Source organism: Coturnix japonica, chromosome 5 (genome assembly GCF_054131305.1).
Source record: "Coturnix japonica strain WE chromosome 5, WE-NBRP24, whole genome shotgun sequence".
Lineage (NCBI taxonomy): Eukaryota > Metazoa > Chordata > Aves > Galliformes > Phasianidae > Coturnix > Coturnix japonica.
In genome coordinates, this window is record NC_140667.1 from 18614048 (window position 1) to 18622908 (window position 8861).

An 8861-nucleotide genomic window follows, 5' to 3' on the forward strand; every position below is an offset into this window, starting at 1 on the left:
ACTGAGACTGGGAGGCAGCAAAGCGTGATGGTCCTCATGCTGCATCCTTGCCTGTAGTTCCTGTGAGCAGTCGCATGTAAAGCCAGTATTAAATTTTATAAGATGATGTTGTCTCAAACACGTCTCATTGGTTAGATGAGAAATTAAGAAATACTTTTAGCTGAAATGTCATGTTTTGTTGCTCTGAGTTCCTTATTGTCCAAACTTTGTATGAAATCCAGCCAAGTGACAGCAAATGCAAAACTTGTGATTCTTTGGGATTCCCCCCTCGTAAGGTCTGTTGGTTTTTAGTATGTGGAAGAGATTTCCTTGCCCCATTTTCTTTCATAATCTTCAAAGGCAAAATGGGGCTCTGACTCCCACCTATACCTTTGCAAATTCTCTTTTAAGCAGGAGATAAAAATTGGCTCCCTGACAAAAATAACTAAGAGCTTCTTGGAAATGAAATACTTATGCTCAATCCAAAGTCTGTTTGTGAGTATTTTTTATTAATTTTTAAAATGTTATTTAGAGGGCTTCAAGTCAGGACATGGAGTTTCACTACTGCCTGGTAAAGGACAGTGAAAGTCTCTGAATACAAAACTTGTTTGAAAAGTTGAGTGACTGTTTCAATAAATTTATCTCTGCTAGAAGGTGAAATAGTGAGGAGCCTGTGTCCTATTAGCAGGAGACTGAGATTCTGTAAATGGAAAGAGGGGCAAAAGTGGAAAAAATTCTTCATCCAATGATTTGCTCACACCTACATCCCTTCTGCAACTTGATAAATAGCCTGTATCAGTTCTAGTGTTGTATCAAGGAATGGTACTTAAGCTTTTCAATGTGAAGTGCCTCTTTTTATTTTTTTTTATTTTATTTTTATTTTTATTTTTTTCCCTGTCCTGTATCTGCTTTCAAAAGGTGGACAAACATACCTGCCAACCAGATCAGAAGGCTGGTGGTCCTGCCTGTGGCGAGAGGGTTGGAAATAGGTGATCCTTGGGCTCCCTTTCAACCCACACCATTCTGTGATTCTATTCTATGATTCTATGATATACACACATGGACAGTTTATTTGCAGAGGACTGTGCTGGCTCTGCTTGGTTGATTAGCTCTATGTACAAAGAAATAACTTGTTTGGGGCATGCAAGTATCACAAAGACGCATTATCTTCTAGCCTTTCCAGTTAAGGAATAAAGGGCATATTATAATGTCCTGTTGAGTTCTGTAGGTATTTGTTCCACTATACCTATAGCATTGCATGAAGTAGGGAGTGCCTAAAGAAACCTGAAGATGTGTAATTGTCATGGTTTTGTAATTTTGCTATCAGTATTCCGCATCATAACATCATGTAAAGTGTGGATACTTCTATTGAATGTGCAGTCCACAGAAGAAGACTACATATCCCAGTTGATTCTTCACTACTGGTAGGTGTACTGCAGTACTGGTCTTATCTGTGGAGTTTCTTTATCTCCAACTCATTTTTCTCAGTTATATTTTATCTTTGGTTTCATAGTAATCTCATTCTTTCTGCTCAGCTGGGTCCTCTGGATACAGCAAAGCTCTTTCAGTTTTGTGCAGTCTGGCAGATCACACCAGGGACTTTGCCTTCCCATTGCCCTGTGTTGCAAAGTCATTATTTAAAGCCACTAGGAGGACAAGACTGAGGGACAGTAGGGACACAGCCTAGTCATTCTTCTAAGTGCAAGTGTCCCGTAACCATCCATGAGATAATACATTTGTCCTCTCTGGCAGCAAATGACATGGGCTGGGATCCCCTGTATCTAGTTTTTAAGCTGTTGTCTTAGAAGTCACATTCCTCATCAACTCCCTCGTTTCTCTTGTCATGCAAGCTGGTGGATTGAATCTGCAGGCATCGTGTTTCACAACCCCAGTGCTCCTACTGATCCTCTGAAGTCTCTGATGAAATGGCCCACAGAAAGGGCAGGAGACAACAGCTCGTGGTGTGGACACTTGGCTTGAAGCTCATCAGTTATTAGCATCAGGTCATGAGTTGTGGGGTTTTTTTCTAGCCAAGGCTTTGAAGGTCTCCACAAGTGAAATTTCAGCAGTCTCACTAGCTACCTGTTTCAGTTCTGTGCAGTGCTGCCTGTGGAAACATTTTTTCCTACTATTTAGATTGAGTTTCCTACTCTGTTGCTCTACTGCCCTACTGTAACTCTACCAAGAAAAACTTGTATCTGTCTTTCTAGTTATTTGAAGAGAAACTCCAAGAAGTTATTAGATCATTAGTCACCTTTGTAAAAACAAACAAACAAAAAAACCCCTGCACCAGCAGATGTGACCTTCTGTTACCACTGCTGAAACGCACCACCCGTTGCCTCACTGTGCTCACATACGTTGTTTGGTCTCCACAAATATTCAGCAAGTGTTGATGTGTGTCATTGGTGCCATCTTTTCCACGCAGGGGACTTTGAAGACAGAACTATGCTTCATACACGTTTCCTTGGCAGAAATCTCTTCGTCAGACTGCCCCTCTGCTGCTGTCTCTCAGATGGCAACAAGGTGTAATGGAATATTGGTAGGAAGGTTCAATCTCTACTGCCATACCGCCAATATCCACCTCTGACACTGTGCCTGAAGAATAAAATGGGAGGCATTACCTTCAGAGCAGCCCTCATGGCACCAAAGAATGTCTTGATATAGGATGCTAAATGCAAATAACTTTTGTAAAGGATGTGACAGTGGCTATCCAATATTTCACCTCAGAAACACACTGCCATGCAGCTTGGTGGCTGTCACTCACCTTGCAGCATGGCACTCCCCTGGTCAGCCAGGTGTGATAGTAGGAGGCTGCCTGCTTGGCTGTGAGGCTGTTTAAGGCAACTGGTCTGCAAGAAGGAACTGGAGGCAGGAGAGCAGATTTCTAAGGGCCAGTGGGGGGGGAGTTGTCACAGGAGGCTCTGTGTAAGAACAAGGGTGTTTTGTTTTGTACAAAAGGATGAACTCAGCTTTCTTTTGTTGCCTTGTGTGACCCGCAAATAATCTGCTTTATTATGTGTTTTGCTGCCAGTTCTAGCCTAGGGTTCTTTGGCAGTCATAAAGAACTTGCATCACACTAACCCAGAAATCCCTTATCCATATTGCTACTGCTGCTGTCTGAGGAAGATGGCTGTTTCCATACAACATCTGGTTAGAAATACCCATACGCTGTCAGATGTAAGTTACTGTCAAGGATATTCCTTAGTAACTTTCCAAGTGAAGTGGTACATTCTCTGACTAAAACAGATACGTTCTCAAGGAGCGGTGTGATAGAGGCATTCATAGAGTACGCTGCACCTTAGACATGCTTAATGAAAGATAGAACAGGAGAGGAAAAACCTTGTTAAATCAGAATAGTCTCTCCAATTGCTCAAGAGCTGATTTAAAGATTTAAGAATTACTTTGAATGCCTAGATGCAGGCCTGTCAGAACCATGTTGGGCATAAATGCATAAATCAGAGCTCCCTGGTCTAGATGCTGAAGGTCATGTCTGAGTAAGATGTCTTCTGTTTTATTATTATTCAGAGTGGAGAATATCCAGCCAAGTCATAGGAAGGAAAACTGATGCAAAATACGAATCTTTTGTCTACCTGTCCAGCCCTCTGTTCCAACAGCATGCAGGCAGAATTCTGCTATGTAAGGGAATTGTTTCTTTTTTTCTTTCTCTCTGAATAATGTGGTTTTTTGAGTCTAGAGTTCAAAGCTTCATTGTTAAACAAAGGACTATTAAAAAGTCTTTAATTTCCTGAAGCTTATAGTGAATGATGGAGGGTACTATAATAGTTCCAGTTTCTTGGAACTGCTTTTTCATTACACAGAAATCGCAGTCAAGCATGTATTGCCTGTAAACTATGTTATTGTTAATGGCAACTTCAAAATGGAACAAGTTTTGCAATAGCAACGTAGGGTTCGGATGTACCTGAAAGGAAATAAGGGAAAGATGAATGACTTGAGAACAAACAGGCTTGCTTGTGCACTTTGTCTGCATTCATCTGATTTCTTTGTCAACATGCCCTGCTCCAAGCGTAGTACAACGAGGGCATAGATCTGGGGATGAAACAGATGGACAGAATATGTCGGATGCCTACATAAATGTATGAGAGCAATACTAAGGTTTAGACTGTGGTGCTTGTTTATAAGTGACTTGAGCTTTCTCCTTCAACGTGCTGATCTGTACTACTTAAAGCTATTGCAAGCATTGCTACAGCAAGTTCTGAACTTGCACAAAAATCTATTCTTACAGCCATGGATTTCTGAACAGATTTTTAGTTGTTGTTTCTTTGTTATTGGTGGTATAATAGGCTGAATGCCCCCTTTCTAGATAGAATTCTGGAAATTAATAAAATAAGAGCTTAGGATAAACATCTGTTTAGGTTGTTTTTCTTATCAGAGTTTTATAAGCCTATGCTATTTCTAATTAAATGTAACGTGATAGAGTATAAACATCTGTCCACATTCTTTGCTAACAAATTGGTGAAGAGCTGAGTTCTTCTGTAAGGAAGTTTTTTTTTTCTTGTTTTTTTTTTTTTTGTCAGCTTGTTGTTGTTGCTGTTGGTTTTGTATTTTTTTTTTTACTCTAATTGAGAGAAACTTTTCTGAAGAAAGAACTTCTAGGTCCTTCTTTGACACAGTTTGCTCCCCAAGCCACACTGTATCAGGTGGTGCAAAAAGACAGATGCTGTCAGGAAAAAATGCGGCTTGGGTTTTTACTTTTTATTAATAGAAAAAGTCAAAACTACCCATATGCCTGTATGCTTAATTCAAAAGGTTTAATGCACGCATTAAACTTCATATGTTGTGAGCAGTTTGTTAAATGTCATCTTTTCAGATGCAGGTAACCCTGTAACAACGGTACTGGGACAGTTTTTGCCTGTTTCGGGTGACCTGGATCAAACAAAGAGGTAAAGCAGCTTTATTCTTGCCATGTATTAAGAAGAGTATAAACTTTCCTTCTCATAAAATAGCTTCTTGTGTCTAATATCAGGAGGTAACAATTGTATGCGTTTTCTTAGGACAGTTTAGCTAGTTCAGACAGGTTAGTTTTACAGTCCTTGGTGCTTTCTGTGTTCAAATTCTCCAATTTGAGAATGTCAATAATAACAGGACTAGAAGTGCACTTTTCCGAGAGAAACATAAAATCCAATTTTTCAAACTTGAATTTGGTATTTATATAAGTTACACTATTTCTGAGAACTGTTCTACAGCTCTTTTGAGAGCTGAAGGAAAATACATTGACTTATACCAGACAGAGAATATTTTCTTCCAGTAGGATTCCTTACACTTTTTCTTGACTAGGACTTAATAGTCAGTGAGTCTTCATAATTTTTTCAGCTATTATTTGCTAAAGGAGTGGTAGAACCGTATTTCAATTTATTTTTAATAATGGAAACAGAAGACTAAAAATCTTTGTGAGTGTTTGATTTCTCTCCTTACTTCCAGCAGAGCTGGTAGCAAAAATCATTCAAATCTTTACCTGTTAACTTCTGATTAGTATTAAATTAATGTTATGTCAGAGCAAACACCGGAAATTGTTTGTGGGCAACAGCCACCCTCATAAAAGAGGAAATTAAAACCCCAAGGGCCAGATGGAGCAATGAACTATAGAGTTTTTCAGCACTAGAAGTAGTGTACTGACAAATTGGTACCTAAACATTCTAGAGATGTAGACAGGATTGGAGTTGTTTTTTTTGTGGTGCAGGACTTCTCCCAGCAGGACTGTGGAAATAGAAAACAACTTCATTGTGAAACTGTCACTATTTAGTCTTTATTTTTCCCTATTTTCGTATCACTATTCCAGCCTAATTTCATCACTGCATATATTTTCTCTTGTGCCTGGTTTAGAAGCCTATTAAGATTTGCATCCTGTCAAAAGCAGGAACAGGCAATTCTTGAGAGACACTGACTGCGTTGAATCTAATCATCATCATCAAAGGTTGCTGCAGGTCTGCTGTGATTTGGAAACTGTTTGTGCTAGTGTGGAAATAATTATGGAAAAGGTACACATTATGGATTGTCAGAGACCAATAATAATGTCTGAATTGTTAATACAGCTTAATTAGTCACTACTATTTGTAAAATTCAGTGGCAGTAAATATTTCCATTTTCCAGACATTTCTGAATTAAAGGGGGGATGCTGTTCTCTCTCTAGGAGCTAGTCTGACCATTGTTTGTTTGTTTTTTCCAAATACATGTATAAATATATGTAACATGCACACAGATGTGTGTATATATATTATGCAGAAATTATTATTTTTTGTCTTGTATGGGCAGACCTTTTTGTTATTTTTATGTTTTATCATTTTTCCTTCATTTAAGAAATGCTTGGGATTCTTTAGAGCTTCAAACTATTTTTTTATTTTTATTTTTTTACTGAGCATCTGTCTTGTAGAATCACTTTGTCCAGTTCTGCAACTTTCACATACTTTTTTTTAACTCTAACTGCATATGAGCACATTTAACAGCTCTCTTCTTCATCAGAGCAAGAGATAAGGGCTGTTGAAGTAATTTCTTCCATGGAGCTGTCCTTGCAATTGGAGCTACTAGTAAGATTTTTCAGAGCCACATGGGGCATCTTGAATATGCTGTTTTCTGCATTATAGTATTAGGAAAAGCAACAAGGAAGTTTTCCTTTCTGATGCAGAGTCAGGGTTAAGCGGTCAAGTGAAATTCATGGAAGCCTTTCCCTCGACTTCTGTTAGTTACAAAATCTAGTTATAATATGCAGGGATTCGCTCATATCCTGCTTTGTCCCTCTGCACTTAACCCAGTTCCGTAACTTTGTCTTTTTTGGGGACAGTCTTGTATTTGTATAGTGTAATTCCCTGTTTCCTTTAGTTCAGCTAAATGCTTTACTACAGTACAGCTACATCGTATAGATGGCATCAACAGACTTCACTGAATGCACGACTGTGACAGCCAGTTTATCAGGTAGCAACATCAGACTATATAATACTAGGTAACTCCTTAACTACATGTGGAAGTAAATGGATTACATACAAGTACGTGGATTTAACTTTGTAAGGAACAGCTGTCTTGTGTTAGTATGATGAGTAAGAAACTAAGGCAACTTTTCAACAAGTAAATAATAATATCTACCATTTGTATAGAAAAGGTCAGCAGCTTGCTTGATGTTCGTATTTTTCTAGATCTCAGGCAAGAGTATAGCAAGTTTTTAGAAAGGTTCAAATTGATGGCAACAAAATCCTTTCGATATCTATTGTGATTTCTAAATTCTGTTTTAGCAAAGCTGGAGAAGAAGGTACACGTTGCAAATTTAATTGTTTTAAAATATCTGAAATATGAGCAGAGAGAAAGGGTACATGACTCTTCTGATAATTGTTTCTGGCAATTTCTTGAATAAGGGGCAAACACGTTGCATTCATGTCTAAGTAATAATTAAAAAGTGTGATCATTTCCACGTGTTGTGTTGTAGAAGATACTCAGCATTTGCTGTGAGACTCACAACTGTAGCTGCAGGGAGACACCTCATCTTTGGCAGACTGGTACGGGAGAGTGATACACTTAGAGACAGGGAGAATCAAAATACAGTTCATGAAGTTAGATCAATATTGTAGTATCACATGTGACAGGTTTTGGAAAGAGCTTCTCTAAGTAGAGCCAAAAAAATGCCTATGTTTTGAGCCCTGCTGCTTTCCACAGACAACTAAGAAAATTATAAAGGTACTCAGAAGCTTGTAAGTTATTTCTGTTGTATCTTCCATATAATGTAAGGAAAAAGAAAACAAGATGAGTTGTATTCGTAAGCATTTAGTTTTATTGACATTCAAATGTAAGTTTAATGAAGATTTCTCTTTGAACAACGTGACATTTGCAATATTAACATTCAGTTAAAAATGTTATTATTGTTCCCCAGAATGAGATGTTTGCAGCTTCGTTTTACTCCAAGCATCTTATGTCCATGTTTTGGGCTTCAAATCATCTGATTTTCAGAATGTTCAGTGGTGTTGAACACAGCCTGAAGTTAAAGAAGGAAAAAAAACCAAGAACACAAAGTCATATATATTGTCTGGACATTCTGTAGAAAGCAATGTTTGGTATCTATGATTCATTTTCATAACCTGTTCGAGCTGTACTGAAGATGAGATCTTTTCTCTGTCATCCTCAGATATTGGGTTTGGGTCCTGTACCTGTGCTACAGAAGCTGCAGTTGTGTATCTGTCAGTCTTAAAAGCCTGGAGTGTTGTTCTTGCTCATATAGAAAGTATGCACTTATCTAGTCCTGCAATAGGGTGCTGAAAGTGCAACCTTGAATGTTCTTCATAGGCCCAGCTGAACTGTGGCATTTTTCTCCACAATGACAACCCAATGGTGTGGAAAGGGCTACCTATGCATGAAATCGTGGGTTTTTTTGGTTTTTTTTTGTTGTTGTTGTTGTTGTTGTTGTTGTTGCTTCTGGTCTATTTTCCTTTAACTTTCCAACAGTAACACTGTAATCTATATCATTAAAATGAAGCCATTTTCCTTCTCTATGTCTGGCTGAACTGGTGCTGGGAAAACCCATTCTCCTTTGAGTTTTGTTTCTGCCGCTAATTTTCTGGTAACTATTGTTTCTACAGTCACTATTCTAGAAAGACCTTGGTGTGAATCTCTCCATCTTTCTCTTATTCCCAGATGTCTTCCCGCTGTAGTCTTTTTCCTTTTTGGCTGTGAAGGTGCACTGAACTGCTGCTGGCCTTTCCTCGACTCTGTTTATACAGAAAGACCACCAGTGTTCTTTTGGTGTTTTTTTTCCCAATAAATAGTTGCTTTCTTAGAATACCGATAGTTTTGGAGAGAGGGCATTGCTGTGTGCTTGGCTCAAGTTGGAAAAGGCAGCAGCAGGTGTAAATTTACTATGTATACGAGGAAATCCAGACCTAGAC